We start from the raw sequence: 23,613 nt of genomic DNA on the forward strand, positions 1-23,613 counted from the left end.
GGAGCTGGGTCAGAGGACACGGGCAGGAGCTGGGTCAGAGGACACGGGCAAGAGCTGGGTCAGAGGACACGGGCAGGAGCTGGGTCAGAGAACACGGGCAGGAGCTGGGTCAGAGGACACGGGCAAGAGCTGGGTCAGAGGACACGGCAGGAGCTGGGTCAGAGGACACGGGCAGGAGCTGGGTCAGAGGACACGGCAGGAGCTGGGTCAGAGGACACGGCAGGAGCTGGGTCAGAGGACACGGGCAGGAGCTCGGTCAGAGGACACGGGCAGGAGCTGGGTCAGAGGACACGGCAGGAGCTGGGTCAGAGGACACGGCAGGAGCTGGGTCAGAGGACACGGGCAGGAGCTCGGTCAGAAGACACGGGCAGGAGCTCGGTCAGAGGACACGGGCAGGAGCTCGGTCAGAGGACACGGGCTGGAGCTCGGTCAGAGGACACGGGAAGGAGCTGGGTCGGAGGACACGGGCAGGAGCTGGATCGGAGGACACGGGCAGGAGCTGGGTCGGAGGACACGGGCAGGAGCTGGGTCGGAGGACAAGGGCAGGAGCTGGGTCGGAGGACACGGGCAGGAGCTGGGTCGGAGGACATGGGCAGGAGCTGGGTCAGAGGACACGGGCAGGAGCTGGGTCAGAGGACATGGCCAGGAGCTGGGTCAGAGGACACGGGCAGGAGCTGGGTCAGAGGACATGGGCAGGAGCTGGGTCAGAGGACACGGGCAGGAGCTGGGTCAGAGGACATGGGCAGGAGCTGGGTCAGAGGACACGGGCAGGAGCTGGGTCAGAGGACATGGACAGGAGCTGGGTCAGAGGACACGGACAGGAGCTCAGTCAGAGGATTATAATTTTCATACTTCTGAAAGCTGCGTGAAGTGCCTAAAGGCCCATTAGGTTGAGCTGTGCCGCAGTTTACACTTTGCACCAGTTGGTTGAGGTCAGAATAAGTAAATGTTCCAGAGATCAGATCCCCGTCACTCTATAAAGTGGTGGATGACACATAATCTATCATGTCTTTATAAGATGGGAATATTCCTTTAAGATTCCGAGGAGTTTTATGTTATTTATTTTCTTATTGTTTGCTAAAATGATGTAAACTACTTTCTTTACTACAATCACATAGTTGCTTTCTACTGGACTGAAAGCCGTTTTATGAGTATACATTGTATCCGGTTTATGTAGAAGGAGCTTTTTGCTTTCCGTCTATCTGATAATCTCTCAGAAATGTCAGTGGTTATGTATATAAAAGATAATATCCACATGAGAATCTCTTCTCTTTCTGACGGCTGTAAAGAGGTTTCTTTAAACACAGAAGGATTTGACTACACAGTGATTTATGATCCCTGACTCAGGATTTAGTCTTTCTGGAATTAAACTGTTTCTTAGGTTGAATTATGCCGCATGGTTTAGGCAATAATCCATTGTAGAGATATGTTACTGCTGCCCGTAAAGCAGAAGTCCATGTTGTAAGCCTCCCGTTGGATTATAACTCATGTAAAAGGCCAGTATGTCATTGATACTGAGAGAATTCCCAATAGATATGAATTGGTTAAATACTAAACCTTGCTATCATTATAAACCTCCCAATAATGCAATCCAGTCCTTGGCTCAAAGACGGAGTGAATGGTGCAGACATGGAAGATTTCTGCTCTAGAGAAACATTTTATTGAGTGTTTTTGGATCTGTGACAATGTAGGAATGCATTGAACCCCTAAAATAAACTTGCAAAAAGGTTTCCATTTCTCTAGCAAAGGGGTTGAAGATTGCATGAGATCTTAAGATATATGCCTTTCGGGTTTCTCCTACTATGGGATGCATTAGAACAGCCACCGGTGTTTAAAAAGTCTGACAGAAGACCATGATAACACTTATGAGATGCTTTGTATCTCCAGAGCTGGAGCGTAACCCAGTAATTTAGATATTCCTTGGAAGTAACGGACACGATGGGATTCGGGACTGGAGAACGCCCCTCTCCCAACATAAAGTCCTCAATTTACAATATGCGGTAACCTAACAAATATTGATGTGAGAACACATTAGGGACAAGACTGTTGGGTCAGATAGCCGTGCTTGTCAGAGAAACGTTAGATCACTATGAGAATATCTAAAAACTGGGCATACATATATCATAGCTCTTTTGAAGTCATCCATGGTGAGATGTTCTCCAAAATCTTTTGGCATGTTAGAAGAACATGAAGTTATTCTCCCTGCTATACATGATTTTTTCCATCACAAAAAGTAGGTTTTTTTTATCAAGTTTTTTGAGTCTATGTCAAATACAAAGTTTTGTTTCTTCGCATAATTTCCATATACACATTAATATCAGATTATCTGCTGCCAAGATTGAGAGATTCCTTTGAACGATAGCAGCGAGGCAGAAACGTACTGCCCTATTTCTCTATCGCTCATGTACGGAGCAGGGAGGACAATGTCACCCAAGCCCCAGTAGAATGCACACCAAAGGTTTGGGCTAATGCGAATGAGATGTATAGAAGCATATACCATTTGTTTATACTCTTAGCTTCTATTGGCTGATTGATTTTATTTTTTTTTTAATTTAAGAAGGGGTTGTCCAGTAGAGGACATCGTCTTTAAAATTTCCCATCATTTTGCTACTTCCGAGTCCTTCACCTAGCTTGGTTAACCAGGATATTTGTCCCGGCTGCGCTTCTGCTTCTGACGTCTTTCTACTCAACCTTCCCTTTTCTTAGTGTTAGAGATAGCAGCAGAGAGGTGGTTGTAAATACGAAATCAAAGAAGGGGGGAAGTATTCATGTTATTAGGGAGGCAGCTCTCAGGCTGTAGATAGGGAGGAAAGCAGATGATTCTTCATTAACTGTAGAGGTGGAAATCGCCTCTAGTGTTTGTGCTCTGTAGGGGCAATATTGGGCAACGTGTTTTGGTCAATTAGACCAATCTGTGCTGTTTCAGAGTTGTTGTTTTTACTTACTAATTGGTAATATTTCAACTTGCTTTCCTGAAAATATTCAGATGCTATAAGTAAGAGCTGCATGAGATGCTAACATGTTTAAATGGTGCTGGACCCTTTACCTCTTGGTTTTCTGTAGATTGGATGCAACAACCTATCTCCACCCCTTCCCATACTCTCAAGTCCTCACGGTTATATAACTACGTAACTATGCTGGGTCTGCGGAAATGCTGCACCAGGTGTCATTTGCGATGTATGCACTTGAGGAGCAGTAAGACTAGCCTCTTCGAATAAAGTTCATAAAAAACGGATTTCACATACAGAAAAGTCATAGCAGCACACAGTGACCTTCCGTCAGCTTACGTTTTGTTTGCAGACATAAATACAGATATTAAGCCTAGAAAAATTGGAGTAGAACACCCTACAAATCAAATATAGGACAATATTGATGTATTTAAAAAAACTTTTATTTGATAGAAAAATTAAAAATATGTGTAACAATTAAAAAGGGGGGTCATACAGGGTAGGAGTACACACAAAGCAGATACGGCAATTTATTAGTGGGTCCCCCGGGAAAAGAGGTAAATCATCCCTTCAATAAATGAATAGTTCATAGAGCAGATAGAATAGCATGTATACATAATGCACACGGCTATAGAACATGTATAAAGGCTCAAGGACCTGAGTGAGAGAAGTATTGCCAGGTATAGAGGGTAACCAGTACTCAAAAGGGAAGGTCAAGTGACCAAGACGGGAGAAAAAATCAAGGTCAGGGACTCACCCATGGGGGACTAGAGTGACCACACCGCCGTGCTGCAGCCCCGACGCGCTTTTCGCGTGGCTTCCTCGGGGGGATATTGTCCTATATTTGATTTGTAGGGTGTTGTACTCCAATTTTTCTAGGCTTAATGTTCGATTGAGGAGTACCCTGTTTATTGACTATGATATTGTACCATGGTGTTCGCTTCATTTTCTATAAATACAGATATTGATGTGAAGATCATCAGGATGTGAGGCAGATAATCTTCTGCCCAATCCGCTTTATGCCCCGCAGCTGTTCACTATCCCGACATCACACAGTCCCTTGGCACCAGCTAAAGAGAAGAGCCCAGCGAAAGCCTCGCTTCCTAGTCAGACTCCACACATCGCTATGTACATTGGCTCAGATCCATCTATTCATTATTTCTGTGCTTGTAGATGACCCAAGACAGGGACTAATGGCGTTAATTTCTTGACCACACTGTAAGACGCGCAGCTTTATTATTGTCCGGCCATTGTGCTTGTTTAGACACCTTTCTTGCTGCAATATCACAGCGGTAGTTAATGAGCTTCTCTCCAAGACGTGAGATGATATACATCTAGTCTTTCATCAGATAATTTCCGTAAAGACTAAACCCCTCCATGGTAACACATGCTTCACTCTACACTCTCCATTTACTGCCTTTATCTTCCCAACCGCAGCCCAACAAAAAGCCGATCACTCCTGGTCCAGGAGAGAACAGAGCTTCTGATTCTGTATCCTGTCACTGGATACTATGTATAAATTGTATCTAGGAGAAGGTTCTACTGATAACTTTTGTCTGTGTCATTGTGTCACCGAGCTCCTACATTCACTCGATTCATTGTAACTAATAAAGAGCCATTTATCCTGTCGGGTTATGGTTAATGGATCTCAGTGGCCTGAAATCCTGCTTCATTATGTCCTGCTAACAAACATTCCTGCCGTGGAATATGCCTTCCAGGGCTTCCGAGAAATCTAGTGGAAAGTATGAAGTGGGGGTTTCGCTCGCACCTCCAGGAAGATTTCACTTACTGTAATGTAAACCATCCCTGAGCTAAAGAACATGTCATACAGGATCTTCCACAGACAGGGTGTCTCAATATATAGAAAATATTGTTTGCCCCATTCACATGTTTAGGATTTGATGAGGGGATTGGCACAGTCCTCATCAAACGCAGTAACATTATTCATCCAGCGCATGTGAATTTTTTTTTTTTTTTTAACCCCACTCATGCAACAGAAAAAGATTAAAGAATAAAAACCTGGGAAGAATCATCTTACTTCTTAAAAGGTTATTCTGACAATATAAGTCACACACCTCAGTGGCTTAAAATCCTAAAACAAAGCTGTCAAATGCAGTCGATTTTCCAAAGTGTTGGCTACTTCGGGTATCACCCCTAGAAAACGTGCATGTCAGAGGCTTTTGTCTACCTGGTTTCCCATGGACACGTCCTGTAGTTTTTACATTAGAAGTCGCACATGCTCACTAGATACCTCCTATTTCTCTATAGTGGGTCTCCTCTTCTTACTTTGCAGTAAGACGATATACGTGTATGATTTCACCGGCCTCAGATCCTTTAGTGATTACACAACTGATGAAGAATATTTATGTGGTGCCCCTGAGGGTTCAGTTGCCACAGAGGTACTGCATCTCACCCAGAGGTGTGGTATCTCACTCTCAGGTAAGGAAGGAGTGCTGCCCGGGACCCTAACACCTGCATCCAACACATCCTCTTCAGTAGGGCAGGGCGAGATTGCTCCTAAGGGAGAGCACAGTCCCTGGTCCCTGGCTGGAGTGGAGGGGAACCAAGTGAGGGGGAACCATGTAGTGGGTGTGGGTGGAGGACGTAGATCAGGGGAGCACATGAAAGGAAGTGATATAAAAGAGGGAACCATCTTGAAAGGACAGGTCAGTCAGTGAGAGGAGTGAGTCAGAGGAGGACAGTGGAGGGAGCAGAGGCTCTTCAGGAGCTCTGCTCTGGAGGAGGGCCTAGCCAGAGAGGCCCAAGGCTGAGGAAGGAGAGAGGAGCAGGGAAGGCTCCAGGAACTAAGAAGGGACCCCAGGGGTACGGGCAGTGCTGGAGGCCACCCGTACGCCCGAATCCACCAGGAGGTGGAGGGGTCAGGCTGCACAAAGGGGACCGGTCCCTCAACTAGCGGAAGACTGTACGTCTCAACTAGAAACCGGAGGCTGTAGTATTTCAAGTCCTGTAGCCAACAGTCCACATCAGTCTCACCAAGAAGGTAGCCATAGAGGACCCAGGGGACGGAACAGACGTCGCCCGACAAGGCCCGCGGGTACTGGATTGGGACACTAGGTGTGAGGTGTAGGAAGACGGCCAGAAAGAGAGAACACACAGAAGGGGGTCCCGCTAAGTACTCCGGAGATATCTGAGGGTTGGCTGAACCCCTCCCTGAGTAAGCGCAGCACGACGAGGGAAGTTACACTGGTACCTGTAACTTGGACTGCAACAACCATGAGTAAAGACCCTGAAGACTGCACCCCACTGTCTCTGTGATTATTATCTGCGCCATCACCCCTGCACTACAACGCCCAGCATCACCTATAACATCTACAACATCTCTAAGCTGCCCTGGAGCTAAGCTCTACCTGTGGAGAGCCAAACCAACTCTGCTGCATTAAACACCAGCTCCAGAGGACCTGCTGCGCAGCGGCGGCTCTACATAGCCGCATACCACAGGTGGCGTCACAAACTGTATATAAAAACCTTATAAATTTCCTATAAATAATTCCCCTTTTGAATGACCGCCCTGGGTCACGGACCGGGTCACCGCCACTGTGACATCTCCCCAAGCAACGACCGGCCCGGCACCGAGTATCCCACGGTCCAGGGGGCACATCATCTTCATACATATATCTTTTTCTGGTGATGATATGTAGCTAAATATTTCCAACGTGTAGAAAAAGTACACCATGTGGGTTATTCAGTAATGGACTTTATTGGTTCTTTATTGCATAAAGAACCATCAGAGTTTAGTGCCAGCTGAAGCTGCGGATCCTCCCCATCCTGTCGTGGTGTCACATTGTACATGACGTGTGGAGGGCGGAATAATGGCCTGGGATACAATCTAGACAGCGCTGAGGAATATGTTGGTGCTTAGGACAAGCAATAACAAACTTCAGTCATTTCCTTTTCTTTCTAGAGCTGTCCGCTTCCACACCATGTAACGTGCGTTCGGTACATTGTCATCTTCAGTCCGTATCGTAGAATAACATTTTCCAGGAGATTAATGCACTTTAGTGGTCAATTACCGAGTCAGTCAGTCCTAGATTTCCCTTTTAATAAAGAGTTACAGTTAGGCATTGCTGGGTGTTGTAGTACGGACCATCTGACTGCGCTGGAGCTTGACCAGTTCTGATTACACACAGATTGTTCTCCTCCATTCGACATTACAAGCTCGGATAGACTTACAGTAAATGTGTTACACAGCCATTAACTCCCCATCAGACCATCACAAGCGCCCGGTATACAAGACAATGACACTGGCTCTTCCCTTAAGACTTCAATTATTGTAGAGAAAACATGTACTGCTCCCACTAATGCATGAACAAATTGCCTGAAAGCACACGTTACACCCATGCTGTAGAAAATATGTGATATTAGTGGAATATGTACACAGCACAAGGAGGTTACTGTCAAATTCTTAACGTATTTATTCCTGTACAGTCTTGCTTCACCCATCATTTGGGGCTTGTGATCTGAGAAGTTTTCTCTGGATAGATCAATGTAAATTACAGGTGACAGCTCTGGAATGACACTGGGAGAGCCGCTACTAGAACTACCATTTATATCTTTGATGCCCAGTTTGCAGCGCGGAGCTTGTGACCCCCTCGTTCTGTATTTGTGGTAGGTACAGGCGTTGTTCTGCCTTTCTCAAGTTTGCAATGCACTCCTCAAAAGGAAAACTGCAAAGAAACTCTACACTAAACAAAAAGAAAATCACAGCAATCGCACCCAGGCCGTGGAGCCTGGGGTGGCATGTGTGACGATAGTCACTACTCACGGGCAAGCCGTGACGCAGGGTAGTCAAACGTTCCGGGGTCAGATACCAAGAGAGCACGAGACCATAGGGAAAAGACAAAGGCGAAGTCAGGTCACGATCTAAGGTCAGAATAGCAGGAAGATAGCGGATCAGAGCAAAGGGGTTAGGCAAACGGATGATCAAAACAAGATCCAAGGTCAGGCAGCAATAGATCAACAAACAGAGCACAGGAATACAAGGCAAAGCACCTCCGAACAAATGCTACGACTGGCAGAGATCTGGGACTGACCGCTTAGCTAAGTAGCTGGGTAATCACTTAGAACAAAAAGCATCTGAAGGAAGCTCAGCACCTCCCAGTCTCAGATTGGACAGTTGAGCTGTTTATCAAAATACTGATGGCTCAGCACGCCCTTGCACTAGGTTGGATGACTGAGCTGTCACTCACTGAGCGGAGGCATCATGACAGCACAAAGGCTGCCCAGCCATATAACAAGACGCCAGTATCATAAGTGACACTTAGTGAGTGACGACACTGCTACAGATTTTGCATTAAGCCCAGGAGGTTTAGATTTTACCTTTTCCTTTGGAGCCTTTAGCAAAAAAAATTAAATATTTAAATATAGAAATGACTGCACTTTATATACTAGTCTTAACCCTGTTAAGCTCGGACCACTTCTAGTTTCCGGAACTGGTACAAAGACAAATATTTTTTGTGCCATAGCAAGTTACACGCAGAATTCTAATTAATTTTTAACACTTTTTAAGCCTGATTTCTGGCAAAACTGTTTGGTTATTGGGGCCATAGCATTTTGGTAGCATGTAACATGTAGTAAGGGTGGACTTATGCCTCTGTCACTGGATTGGTGGAAGCCAATTTTTTTGCATCGTGGTAAGGCATAGATCAGTATATAGGGATCTGTACCAAACTAAATATTACAGAAAAATGAAACCGCGTATAACACAGGCTTCTACCGTTCTGAGCCTAATTGATGGAAACGCACATAGTGCTGTTTTATAGGGGACATCACAACTCAGGGCTAAACTTTACCGATGGCTCGGGAATAGCTGCATCAGTGTGTTAGTAAGAGACGAGGACTTGGATCAGATGTGTTGGGTTTTTGTTCCATAAACACAAGGTGGGGGAGATGCGGTGATGTGCGCTCACATTGTTGTCCTGAGAGGCAATAAATAGCCATCTGTGGTCACCAAATACATGGGTGCGGTATAATAAACACTAAACGCCCTGACATGTTATGATTGCACATCTATCAGATGGGCCAATAACACATTAATACCTTCTTGTCACAAATTCCAACACCATGATATTCCATTATTGACATTGGCTTTCTGATTTATTAAATGGATTGGCTTCTTTCTGATTCACGTTGAAGGAAACAGGCGAGTTGTGGTAATACTGAAGATTTAGTAATATTCCAGCAGTCTCCCCAAAGTAAGAGACAGTTGGCACCACCATGGGCCGCATGTTCTGCCAGGAACCTTTCATCACCTTGTCCTGGCAGTAGCCAAGATAGAACGGACAGGTTGTCAGAGAACTATGTAATATGGACCCAACGGGATGTCCCCCTCTGACCATCCTCCCCAGCATTCCCAGACACGAACATTTCACCGTTTTCCTTGGATCAGCTCTTAAATAAATATTCTTAACCTGTGCCCTGCCAGCAGGGTTTCTGTTAGGAATTTTGGGCCACTCAAGAGAACATTAATTGCACATTAACATGTGTCAGATGCCAAACGGAAAGCGGCGTATAAATTGTGGCCAGTTTTTTTGTATCCATTGCTTTCTGCTCCGGAGTTTTTTGCGTGACGTCTGTGAAGACTGATCTGACTTGACGCTTGAATTTGGGTTATTTGCCGACATATTCTGCATTAAGAACGTTTTCTAGATTTCAAGAAAAATTGACACCCAAAAATACTAGTGAGTCGTGGGAGGTGGGCAGCGCAGACGATCCCATTCCCAGGATCCCGCTCTAGTACACGGTGTGTGTTAAAAGAAAGTGAGGACTTTGGGACTGACTCCTCATCACTGGCGGTTTATATTCCAGTCCACTTATTAGTCCTCTGATTTTTAATGAATCAGGTTCTGGGCACCAGCATAAGAAATGTTCTCCAGTCTCCGACTGTGGTGTGACTTATGATGATTTTTTTTTGGCCTCTCTTGACCATGCTCCATTTTTACTTACACACTTTTCAGTGTTATATTCCCAAAAGGTACACAATTTTTGCACAACTACGCGCTGCAGTAAAATTTTGCAACATTTCAAATAGTTTTACAGCAGAATTCCGAAAATTAAATCTGATAAATCAGCCCCTTTGTCCCACGTTTAGCCGTGACTTTATGGAACAGATTGAGGCAATAAACCTAAAAAAGAGTTACTTTTCACTTTCTGAAAATGAAGGCGAAATTAGCAAAATAGCAATCAATGATGTCATGTTATAGGGGAATGACAGCCGGAATGGGATGAGACGCATTAGACTATGGGAACAATATAAATCAAAAACAGAAAAACAACGATCATTAAGCCTTCATATTTATATAGAAATTTAACAAAGTTTATTAGGGATAATAATAACAAACAGACATGGGGGTAAGATATAAATGCAGCCAGTATGAACCATACATATCCAGCTCCACGTAGTACAGCATAAAATTTTGCACAGAAATTTTAGATATATTCACAAATAGTACAATAAAGTAATACAATACATTGGAATACACCATGAAATAATTTCCTATAGTCAATCCCCTATAGTCAAGTGCCCATAATATTTAGTAATTGTATGATACCATATAAATCTTACTGCCGTAAATAGTCATATATCAACAAGGGACCCCACACATACATACCAGGGAGTCCCACGAGGGCCATACAGATAAAGAGGCAGGGCACCAGAGCACAAGGGAGAGAGCTGCACACGTGGAGCTATAGCCCCGACGCGCGTTTCGGTTACCCTTCGTCAGGAGGGAACAATATGTATCTTCTCAGCGATAGTTACGGAAATTGTATTGAATCAGTGAAGTCTCTAGTAGTTAATGATGGCGGCTACAGATCATTACAGACTCATCAATCCTGTAACATTAAAGAATTATGGGGCCACTGAATAGACAGGTGGTTGTAGTTTACAGATCTCTAATAAGGACAATCTCATCTCTGCTACATCTCAAGCTCATCGATCCCACATGTCGTATAATACGAGAGACAACGCGCGGCAGAGCCGGATCTAGATCCATTCATCGTATGAAGAATCAATAATCTTCATAAAAACATAAAACATTACATCCCCCTCCACATTGAAATGACATCAATTAATGATATGAACAGGCCGAGCTGTGAAATCCCATCATCTGGACAATATAACACCTGATCAGAATATTGATCCACTGCTGTAATTACTACAATTATTAGCATAATGTGATCTCCTCGGGTCGGTTCTGTCTGCGGCTGATGGCAGTATTTTTGTGCAGCGTTTTTTTTTTTATATAAGCCCTTTTATTTCTGCTCTGTGATTTTAGATAATAAAAAGCATAGGAAAAAAAACTATCTGAAATGAAAAATGTGGAAGTATTATATTTGCAACGACAATTCTGACGTTTGTGCGCGATCCTTATTAACATATCATCTCAGAGGAAGCGAATCCTCCTATACACGTGTCAGTACTTAGACAGAAAAGAGACTGCGAGGAATCGCTCGCACCGAGCAATGCAAACAGTACAAGAACCTGCGTGTTACTCTGTATCCCCAGGAGCGGGAGATATCGTTACATTGTAGCAGCAGGGAATCCATACATTACAATTCATACATTTCCTAGGACATTGTAATAAATCCAGTTGGATCTCACTGAATATGTACATTGTTTCTAAATCTCCCTGTAGGATGAAGCAGTTTGGCAGAAGATCCAGATTCAAGAGTAGAAAATGTGCAAATTGTCCCAAAGCCGAACCTCGCGGTACTATGTACGGCCCCATAGTATATAGTTCAGTAAGCTGATACAGTAGTAATGTTACCAGCAAAACGGAGCAAGAGCAGCGTAATCAGAAAACTCCACACTATTCTCATATGCGGGAGGAATAACGTTCTTATTAGATATTAAGAGTCTGAGATATCCGGGGGCTCATTGCGTGATTTCCTCCATTACTGATCAGATTGTGCTGAATCTACAGATAGTGAAGGGCAGCTGCTGAGTGATTTCTGTAGGTGCAGGATAGTTCTCATTGAAGAAAGTGATGGAGGCATTCTGCCAATAGGAGATCAGTGGAGAATTGCCGATGTGTATGTCCAATCTGGAGCGACTCTTTAAATTCTGCACACGTGGACTATATGTGCAACAGAATTATGACCCAAGAGCTGAACTCATCAGTGGTTGCTTGCTGGAGAATATCAGATCCCCTGCAGCTTTTTGTGCCTCCCGTCAGCAGAGCACAGATCGTTATTAAGCGGCTGAGAGTCTGCTGACAATTTGGGGGAAATTTACTGTTCATTTTATTATCTCCTGCAGCTTCTCAATGAATATTGCTCTGCATTTATTATCTCAACACCAGGAATAATACCAAGAGGAGAGCAGCCCATGACCTGACTGCCTTATGGTCTTACATGGATCCACAATGTCAGGAAATCTACATCCCTATATGTAATCACAAATAGTCCCAGATCAGGCATTATTTATATCGATACCGGGGGGCACAGCCGGGAAATCACGGCCTTGCAACCCCATCCAACTCCAAGTTAAGACATTATTAAATCAGGAGGAATACGGAGTATTATAGATGCAAATAAAAACCATTTTTATTAGGTATGTATTAAAAAGCATGAATAGATAAAATACAGACAGAACAGACAGGAAGATTAGTACAAAAAGTGTGCACAGCAATGCATACAGTTATAAATATGTATATATTCCAATCATGCACAGACCTATGCTAGAAAAATTTCTTTAAGATGCACAGGTTTGTATATCCCAAAAATAGGCTAGAGTTAAAGAGTGACAAGTCATAATAACACACCAATATTGCATGAATAGGGTAGGCACAACCAGGTCATTATGAAACTTTTGTGAGCACATAGATAATGTATCTATCAAATATAATGACCATGGCTTACCAGAGAGCAGGATGGGGAAAAGAGACAGTGCAGCAGGTTGGCACACAGGAACCCACTTGGACCCCAACGCGCGTTTCGCTTTTCAGTGTTACTGCTTCATCATGTAATCACAGGTCTATAAAGTGCTCGACTCTTCGCTTCTAAGCCTGATAGGTATTAATGTAGTTGAATAATTTCCTTTGCAAATCATGGCAGTTATGTCACCTGAACCACAGAGGTTTGCAGTTGTCGTTTTAATTGATGATGATGAAAAGAATTTATTTGGGTTGTCAGGAATGTGCCAACTACTATCCACTCAATATATATATAAATATATATATATATATTCCATTGATTCCTTAAGTGACCATTACACCTACATGTGTTTTTATATGACGTACCTGTGGCAATAAATACACAAAATCTCAATAGTAGAAGAAGCCGCCAAGCTGTGTGTATATTAATAGACATACAGGGTGTAATTCTACCAATATTGTGTAAGAGAAAAGTTGATATCTGCACCTGTGCTCCTCTCACTTTTTCTGCTTTTACGCCAATACTCTGTTTTGGGAAATAATCTGTAAAGTCTAAGCCGAGGTTGAGTGCGCCGCAGGGAGTCCCTCCGTGAATCTATGGCTCTGGTTCAGCCGCACTTGTCAGATTACAGGTCGCCTACCCTTCTAATACGCTCTTTTAATTTCCAAAAGAGATGCATTCCTTCCCATCCTTACAGTTGTACGTCCAGAATTATTTCATAGTAAATAACCCTTAAAAATTATAAGATCAAAGGGAAAAGTAGCGATAGAATTTACAGGAGAAATAAAAAGGTGGAATGTTGGTAACGATTACAAATACATTGTCATTTCCGGATAATGTGTCGTTACATTCTCACTGGAGCAGGCGATGGATTTCAGCTGAAGACCGGCCAGGGTATGGATTATATATATATACAGTATATGGACTTCACAAGTAACACACTTCTTACTCAGGGCTGATAACTGAATGACAGTCCATCTGATGGCCACAATGCTGGGGTTCAGAGACTGAGAATGGGGGGCGCAATATGAAATCCTTGCTTCAGGCCTCCGGTGGGCTTCTCCCAAATAGTATTTGGCAGATAGATACACAATAAACCCTTGGAAAATATAATCCTCCATTATCTTACTTAGCAGATTGATTAACGAGTGATTCTCTTAATATTTTTAGAAATTAGTATTCTATAGTATATTCTGCAAAGTATATCCAAAGTGAAGCCTAAATAGAAACCAAATGGCCATCACTTCCCGATAATAAAACCTGTACGGTCGCTGCATCCGATCAGTGCTCTCTCTGCCGGCCGCCCGGTCTACCTGGAATTATTCCAGAGCAGTCACATACATTTCTGAGAACAACTTATCTAACTTAGGAATAGTTTAAGAACTTTTATTTTATACAAGAGAAACTAAACTTTGCCAAGTTCCTTTCCTCCCACATTAGTTGTTCTGATCTCTGTGGAAACCGTCAGCCAATAGCCGTCCGAGGTGACTACATGTAGAGATCTGCAGCTTTGGGTTATTATTTTTTTTTGTTTGTTTCTCTTTTTTTTTGACAGATGCGGTCACCGTGACGTTAAGCTTCACGAAGTTACAAACTTTCAATCTGTTTCTAATTCCAGGGCCATTTGGATTACTAAAAAGAAAGTTATGTTGTTGCTCGCAATTATTCTTATTAAGATTTGGAGGGAAGAAACCTAAATCTTTCCTGATTTTAGTCGATTATATAGGATAATAAGACTTTTTGGGATCTACTTGCTTCTGATGTGGATACTGGGCAGCAGGTGATATATTCAAGGACTGTGTCAATATTTCTCATTATCCATTATATAATGGGAATATTCCTGATTCAGGAGTCTCTATAGAGTATCGGATACCGATGACGACCGCCGGGAGAGCGGCAGCTGATATATTAGTGCCGCTAAATGCAGAAAAGGTAGCGATCGCTACTCTAATAGATGTTTTCTAGTAAAGATGGATTATGGTTTTTTTTTTCATTCTGCTTTATGGCCGTGCGTCTGCTGGGATCTCATAATATTGGGATCTGAGTGATCCTGATGCTGTCATCTGATTGGCTGCGGTGTGTTCAGGTATTTCCCGAGCTCCCTCTGAACACATGGCCGGAGTTTGACAGTAGAAGAGCTCACGCTGATCCGTCTCTAGCTCAAGGACGCCACCTCGTTCACTTTCTGACTTTCTCTGGTATGTCGTTGCATCATAACGACTAAATATAGTGCACGGCATCACCATTCATTCCTGTGCAAAAAAATCATTCACGCCACCTCTGTTTAATCCACATTAACACCATATTCCAGGCAAATTTTTTTCCGGCTTTAATTAACATTGCTCGACAGCAAAAAAAACAAGCACATGTCATATCCAATCACAAAGTTGTCAAGAACCAAACCAGAACTGAGTACTGCAACAATGGTCTGAGAGGCCTCTCCCCGAATCCAGACCTCTTCACTTATACCAGGCGCCCCTTTGTTTCCTATGACAGTTTGCAGATTTTCACAGCGATTTTCTGAATAACAATGCTTTTAGCGTACGCTACATACTCTACCATGCACTTGCCATTACCCAAGTCACCGCTGTGTACGGTAAGCAACAGGTTAAACCCGGCAGAAAACTCATTTTGGCATAGTGACAACAGTTATCAATTTGTAAAAATGCAGCGTTTGTGTGATCAGCGGCCATAGCACCACCTCTACAGGTAATGCACCATACACAGCAGGAGAACAGCTGCACATTATATGCACAGGGGCTGCAGCCCTGGTTCAGACTGCGCAGGGTCCGACTTATAGCAGGTACAGAATGTGGGACATGTCCATTTCAGCTGTGCACTTACCCTGCAGGTGACAGTCTCATGCATGGCTATAGGTCCTCCCTATAGGAATCACTGTGGACATTCCTCCCAGCCTGTGAGTTACATTCTCATCCTGAGACTCTGTGTGCTGAGCTGCATCATTATGTCTGAAACCTTCTTTCTCAGCTGAAGTCTCAAGTTCCAGCCTGGGATTCCCTTCTCCACCCCCTTTACAGATATTTAACCCTGATCCAGCTGAACGTTCGCTCTATTGAGAGTCCATACTTATCCAGTTATGAGAATAATATATTTACAGATGACAGGTTTGGGGGAGGGGGGTTCCATCTGTTTAATACTTTTTGATATAAAGATATTCTGTGTCCATGATGTGCATTATAATAGGGGATCTTATATCTAATCTCCATTTAGTTCGCTAGAGTTATTTTGCTGAGAGGACAACATTTAGGACAGACTTCTAGATTAACATACGGCTAGGAAAGTTCCGTGGCTCTGATACATTGCATCACAATGACTGTATTAGTTAATGACGTGTGACGCAAATTACTCATTTTGTTGATATGATAAAAAAAAAAAAGCTTCAATGACGCCATCTGGGAAGAGCAGAAGGCCACGATGCTTGTTTAGCTGACCATTACTTCATTAGCGATGGTATTCAGGTCTTATAAGTTCTGCAGATCTCATGTAGTAGCGTCACTCTAGGATCTTGTAATGTGAGGGTGGATCTGACCAGCTCATTGTACCTTAAATGGAATTTGTCACTAGGATCAACCCTCCTAAGCCATCTATAGGTGCATCATTCACTTCCTATAACCATCAAAAATCTTCTTCCTCCTCAGCTGGGATCTTGGATTCTTCTTACAATCTGCTCCAGATCTCATATTTGAAGGCGTCTTCTCTCACCAGCAATTGTAAGATCTCTCCACAGGTGATCAATGGGATTTAGATCCAGACTCATTGCTGGCCATTTCAGAACTCTCTAGCACTTTGTTTCCATCCTTTTCTGGGGGCTTCTTGAAGTATTTTTGGGGTCATTGTCCTGCTGGAAGACCCATGACCTAGGACGCACACCCAGCTTTCTGACACTGGGCATTACATTGCCACCTAAAATCCTTTGGTAATCTTCAGTTTTCATGATGCCTTGCTCTCAGCTACGGCACCCAGTGCTAGAGGCAGCAAAACAACCACAAAATATCTTTGAACCTCCACCATATCTGACTGTAGGTGCTGTGTTCTTTTCTTTGTAAGCCTCATTCCGTTTTCGGTAAACAGTAGAATGATGTGCTTTACCAGAATGCGCTATCTTGGTCTCATCTGTCCACAAGACGCTTTCCCAGAAGGATTTTTGGCTTACTCACGTACATTTTCGCAAACTGCAGTCTAGCTTTTTTATTTTTCTATGTCAGCAGTGGAGTACTCCGAGGTCTCCTACCATAGCGTTTCATTTCATTCACATGTCGACGGATAGTTCGTGCTGACACTGATGCACCCTGAACCTGCAGGATAGCTTGAATTTCTTTGGACCTTGATTGGGACTATCCTGCGTTGTAACCTTTCATCAATTTTTCTCTGCCGTCCACTTCCAGGGAGATTAGCTACAGTGCAATGGGTTGTAGACTTCTTGATGATGCGCTTCGTAGACAAAGATCTCTGAAGATGGACTAGTAACCTTGAGACTGTTGATATTATTCAACAATTTTGGTTCTTAAGTCCTCAGACAGTTCTCTTCTCCTCTTTGTGTTCTCCTTGCTTAGTGTGGCACACACAGACACACAATGCAAAGATTGAGTGAACCTCTCCCATTTATATCTGGTTTCAGGTGTGATTTTCATATTGCCCACACCTGTTACTTGCCGTAGGTGAGTGTGAACAAGCATCAGTTGCTTGAAACAAAGTTGTTTATCCACAATTTTGGAAAGGTGACAACAATTTTGTCCAGCCTATTTTGGGGTTTTGCGTGAAATCACCTTTTCTTTCTTCTGTTATTTTTTTTTTTGTGTGTGTGTTGTTCCAATACACACAAAGGAAATAAACCTGTGTATAACAAAATGTGTGCAATTGGAATAATTTTCTGGGAGAAATACTTCATTTTGTGGAACAATTTGAAGGGTGCCAACATTTTCACTCATGACTGTATGCATTGACAATAGTTTTCCGATTAAGCAAAATAAGTTCATAAGTGATCAACAAATAGACAAATTTGTAATGTAGAATTTCATTATTTTATAGCTCAGCTTGTGTCTCCTCTTTTTACCAATTCTTAACAATTTGCACCAGCAGATATCCAGTTCGGTGGTCGCGCATGCACAGTTGGTTTCATCCCATCAATTTCGGCATTTACTTGTGCCTCAGAGAATGGTTTTGGGTTCCCTAAACGCTTCTGACAATTTGGGCTCAGTAGATGTGCCCTTTATGTACTGTTGCAGCTCGCAGCCCATTACTGGTGTAAGCTGGGGATTTCATGGAGAAATGAAAATCACAAAAATTAATGTGTATTATTGAGAAAAGTGCCCATTCAATTTGTGGACCATACATTTTTGTTTTGTGTCTGCTATTTCTATGAAGAGCTAGTCATCTCCAGTCACAGACTACAAACAAACTTTGTGTCCTCTGATCCAGCTGTAAGGCTACCAGGTGTCCTCTTCTTAAAACATGCAATCAGCAAGCGAGCGAAAATATACATGGTAACACATAGTTCTGCATAAAAGCTGCAGACACAATAATATGTGGCAGACATGGTACTGTGGACTCTGAACAGAATTCAGGTCAGGAGGGAAGCTAAACACATGTCAAATAGACTCCCTGAGCTAACAGTGTGGAGTATTATCGGGCAGAAAGATAAGGACTGGAAGGAAGCCTGTCATAGGGATCTTCTCCCTCATCAAACCCTCCCCCTCTCCATCTCCATGCAGGATAATGAATGCTGTGCACCATTGAGTCCTTGTGATGGAAAAGCCTGTGGTTTTGTATGCATAGAAGTGTGCTGCTAAGAGATCTAATCTGTGCTGAATTATGCTACTGAAGAGACTGACGTTACTGTGCCTGCTTCATTAAACTGTACTGTAATGAAGATTGCTGCTGTAATATCCCTGAATTACACTGGCCGTGCTTCAGAATAAATTCCACTGTTAAGCTGTTGAAAAAGACTCTTGTCAGATGTGTCTGGTCAGCAACTGAATATATCATGTGCCTGAGAGAAGCTGCAGCCTATGGTCGCCCTGAGTAACGGTTCCCCCAGGATTCCAACGAATTCATGAAACCCGTCTTGCCCCTATCTGAACCTAGCAGTGTGCGTGTAACAATTAGTCTCTTCTCTTTTTGTTTATCAGACTTCAAAAGTTGCAAGACCAGAGATGTCTTGTTGGATTATGTTAACCATTCCTGGTTCCTCGGCTTTCACTTTTAAGTTTGATCTTCAACAACTTGTGTTTTAGTCCAGGTTGAATACACAGGATTTTTTGAGAATGCACACAAAGACCAAAAAAAAGGTGCATCTTCAGTATCCTACACTGCATATCCTGCAGAGTAACAACCTGTCTGTGTGTAGGAGACAGTAGAAAATGGAGCATGAATGATAGACAGACCTATGATACATGGGCCTATGATACACTGACTCATAATACAAGAACCTACAGTTAGGTCCATAAATATTTGGACAGTGACACAAGTTTTGGCATTTTAGCTGTTTGCCAAAACATATTCCAGATCCATTTCTATAATCAATATGAGTTTAAAGTGCAGCTTGAGGCCGAGGTCACACGAGCATAGATTCTCTCATAAGAGAGAATCTGCTCGATTATGCTAATTACACTCGGCTCAAACTCTGAACAGATTGAGCTAAGTGTCAGTCATAAAATATCAGATAGCACTCGTCTGATTTATAAGCTTGTGTGCGCGTGCCCTTGATTTGAGGATTTTCACATCCTAATTGGAGTAAAGGTTTAGGAATTACAGCTCTTTAATATGAAGCTGCCTCTTTTTAAAGGAACCAAAGGTAATTGAACAATTATCTCAAAAGCTCTTTAATGGGCTGCATAGGCTTTGCCCCATTAATCTATCATCAATTAAGCACGTAAAAGGTCTGGAGATCATTCCAGGTGTGGTATTTGCCTTTGGTAGATGTTGCTGTGAACCCACAACATACAGTCTGAGGAGCTCTCAATGGAAGAGAAACCGACCATCATTAAGCTAAAAAAAAAAGTAATCCATCATAGGGATAGTAGAAATGTTAGGAGCGGCTAAATCAACAGTTTGGTACATTCTGCAAAAAAAAAAAAAAGATCGCACTGGTGAGCTTGGGAACTCAGAAAGGCCTGGACGTCCACGGAAGACAACAGTGGTGGATGATCGCAGAATCCTTCCCATGATGAAGAAAAACCCCTTCACAACATCCACCCAAGTGAAGAACACTCTCCAGGCTGTCGGGGGTCTCAGTATCTAAGTCCACCATAAAGAGAAGACATCATGAGAGCAAATACAGAGGGGTCACCACACGGTGCAAACCATTAATACAAGGACCCATGATACACGGACCCATGAGGCACGGACCTATGATACAAGGACCCATGATGCATGGACCTATGATGCAAGGACCCATTATACAAGGAGCCATGATACACGGACCTATGATACACGGACCCATGATACACGGACCTATGATACAAGGACCCATGATACACGGACCTATGATACACGGACCTATGATACAAGGACCTATGATACACGGACCCATGATACACAGACCTATGATACACTGACCCAAGATACACGGACCCATGATACACGGACCCATGATAGACGGACCTATGATACAAGGACGCATGATGCATGGACCTATGATACAAGGACCCATTATACAAGGAGCCATGATACACGGACCTATGATACAAGGACCCATGATACACGGACCCATGATACACGGACCTATGATACAAGGACCCATGATACACGGACCTATGATACACGGACCTATGATACACGGACCTATGATACACGGACCCATGATACACGGACCTATGATACACAGACCCATGATACACGGACCTATGATACAATGACCTATGATACAAGGACCTATGATACACTGACCCATGATACACGGACCCATGATACACGGACCTATGATACAAGGACACATGATACACGGACCCATGATACACGGACCCATGATACACAGACCTATGATACAAGGACCCATGATACATGGACCCGTGATATACGGACCCATTATACAAGGAGCCATGATACATGGACCCATGATACACGGACCCGTGATCCAAGGACCTATGATACATGGACCTATGACACACGGACCCATGATACACGGACCCATGATACACTGACCCATGATACACGTACCCATGATCCAAGGACCTATTATACAAGGACCTATGATACATGGACCCGTGATCCAAGGACCTATGATACATGTACCCATGATCCAAGGACCTATGATACATGGACCTATGACACACGGACCCATGATCCAAGGACCTATGATACAAGGACCTATGATACATGGACCCGTGATCCAAGGACCTATGATACATGTACCCATGATCCAAGGACCTATGATACATGGACCTATGACACACGGACCCATGATCCAAGGACCTATGATACAAGGACCTATGATACATGGACCCGTGATCCAAGGACCTATGATACATGTACCCATGATCCAAGGACCTATGATACATGGACCTATGACACACGGACCCATGATCCAAGGACCTATGATACAAGGACCTATGATACATGGACCCGTGATCCAAGGACCTATGATACAAGGACCTATGATACATGGACCCGTGATCCAAGGACCTATGATGCTTGGACGCACTCATTCGACTTTTCCCTTGTTCTGCTCTACTGCACCAGAACTCGTTATATTCACTTACTTTAATTTTATGGGAACTGAATTTACATTCTTTCATTCTGTATACATGACACAAAACATTTATGTTCTGTCCCTTAGGCCCTTAATACGGTTAGTTATACAGGATGTATATGTATAGGACTTTATGCTTGAAGTCAAAACTTTGCGTGAGTGATAAAGAGGATTCCTGGAAGTGGAGCGCTGCCTTCATTCTTGTAGTCTGTACATATTGGAGGGCGAGCAGTGACCGGTCCCCAAGTTGCAGTTTTTTTTTTCTACTTTAGTTTATACACATATATACTGTTAGCTAACCTTTTTTTCTGATTTGGAGTCACTTAAATTGCTTCCCCACAACGACCACCACATGATGCTCATCTGTTCAGTACTTTGGTGTACTTGTAGCAGATCAGTAAGGAATGGAAAAAATGTGACCTTCTCATTATACAATGATCAAACTTAAGACTTTATTTTTTTTTTCTATTTAACTTAATGTAGATAAAACCAGCAAACTCTTTACCTAAAGGTGTGCTCATGACTGCCTTCCACTGCTGCATCTGTTGTCTGAATGTTACAAATAGCATCCATTTACTTATAATGCGGACGTTCTGGATTTTGCTATGGTTTCTGTCAAAGATTGCTGCACTATTTGTACTATCAAATGTGATGGAATTGCCGACAGAGGCTCCAAACACCAATGTGAACATAGGCCAAGATTGCATCCTGCCTCAAATGAGTTTCCAGATTTCCCCAGAGCATATACACACTAGGGCTCATTTAGGGTTAAACAAGGAGTATTTGTTGTGGATTTTTAGGTTTCAAAGTCTGTACGACACAATGAACTGGATGGTGTTCTACAGAACTCATCACATGCATCGGAAAAAATTGTAATCAACCTCCTTTTGCAGTTGATGTCCCAAGCCAATTCCTCATGTAACACATACAGAGTTTCAGGTTAGTTTGTAGCCATTTCACAGAAACAAAGTGGATGCTATGAATCAATGGAACTGCTCCAGAGAGAAAGGTGAGTTTCAGGTATTTTAACTATGCATGATACTTTTATTGTGACATTTTTATTGTGAGTCAAAGGGTTAAGCTCTAAGGGCTGCAGACACCTTTGGTATGAAAAGAAAATATTTTTACTTATGTTGGTAGCAACTTTTATTTAATACAATGTATCTAATTCTACTCTGCGCATTCATACATTTTCTGCCATGCATTTTGCAGCCTAATCCAAGTTTAAGATTTTTCTCTTGTGTCTCTCCCAGTAATATAGGCTGGATATGATGTTTGCGTGTCTCTCCCAGTAATATAGGCTGGATGTGAGGTCTTTGTGTCTCTCCCAGTAATATAGGCTGGATGTGAGGTCTCTGTGTCTCTCCCAGTAATATAGGTTGGATGTGAGGTCTGTGCATGTCTCCCTGTAATATAGGCTGGATGTGAGATCTGTGTGTCTCTCCCAGTAATATAGGTTGGATGTGAGGTCTGTATGTCTCTCCCAGTAATATAGGCTGGATGTGAGGTCTGTGTGTCACTCCCAGTAATACATGCTGGATGTGAGGTCTCTGGTTATGCAGGGTGCTCATGTCTTCACTAGTGCATGTACAAGTGCTTCTCACTAAATTAAAATATCATCAAAAAGTTAATTTATTTCAGTTCTTCATACAAAAAGTGAAACTCATATATTATATAGAGTCATTACACACAGCGTGATCTATTCCATGTGTTTATTTCTGTTAATGTTGATGATTATGGCTTACAGCCAATGAAAACACAAAAGTCATTATCTCAGTAAATTAGAATAATTAACAAAAAACACCTGCAAAGGCTTCCGATGCGTTTAAAAAGGTCCCTTAGTCTGTTTCAGTAGGCTCCACAATAATGGGGAAGACTGCTGACTTGACAGATGTCCAGAAGGCAGTCACTGACACACTCCACAAGGAGGATAAGCCACAAAAGGTCATTGCTACAGAAGCTGGCTGTTCACAGAGTGCGGTATTGTAAAATAATACTCTTCTCTGTATTATTTTTTCTACTGAGGACTTCTCAAAGTATCAATATCACGATATTCTTATA

General features: G+C 42.9%; 1 protein-coding gene across 2 annotated transcripts in view; it reads right to left on the bottom strand.

Annotated features, from left to right (window-relative positions):
• ZNF469 (zinc finger protein 469) overlaps nucleotides 1-15,841 on the bottom strand; it is a 562,435-nt gene extending 546,594 nt beyond the window's left edge. For both annotated transcript variants that reach the window (XM_073659717.1, XM_073659716.1), the window contains exon 1: nucleotides 15,687-15,841. The gene's annotated coding sequence lies outside the window, so the exon portion shown is untranslated. The remainder of the gene's footprint in view (nucleotides 1-15,686) is intronic.
• Nucleotides 15,842-23,613: the final 7,772 nt, after the last annotated feature.

This window comes from Phyllobates terribilis, unplaced genomic scaffold (genome assembly GCF_046119375.1).
Source record: "Phyllobates terribilis strain yellow unplaced genomic scaffold, ASM4611937v1 Scaffold_14__1_contigs__length_39327217, whole genome shotgun sequence".
In the NCBI taxonomy this organism is placed as follows: Eukaryota; Metazoa; Chordata; class Amphibia; order Anura; family Dendrobatidae; genus Phyllobates; species Phyllobates terribilis.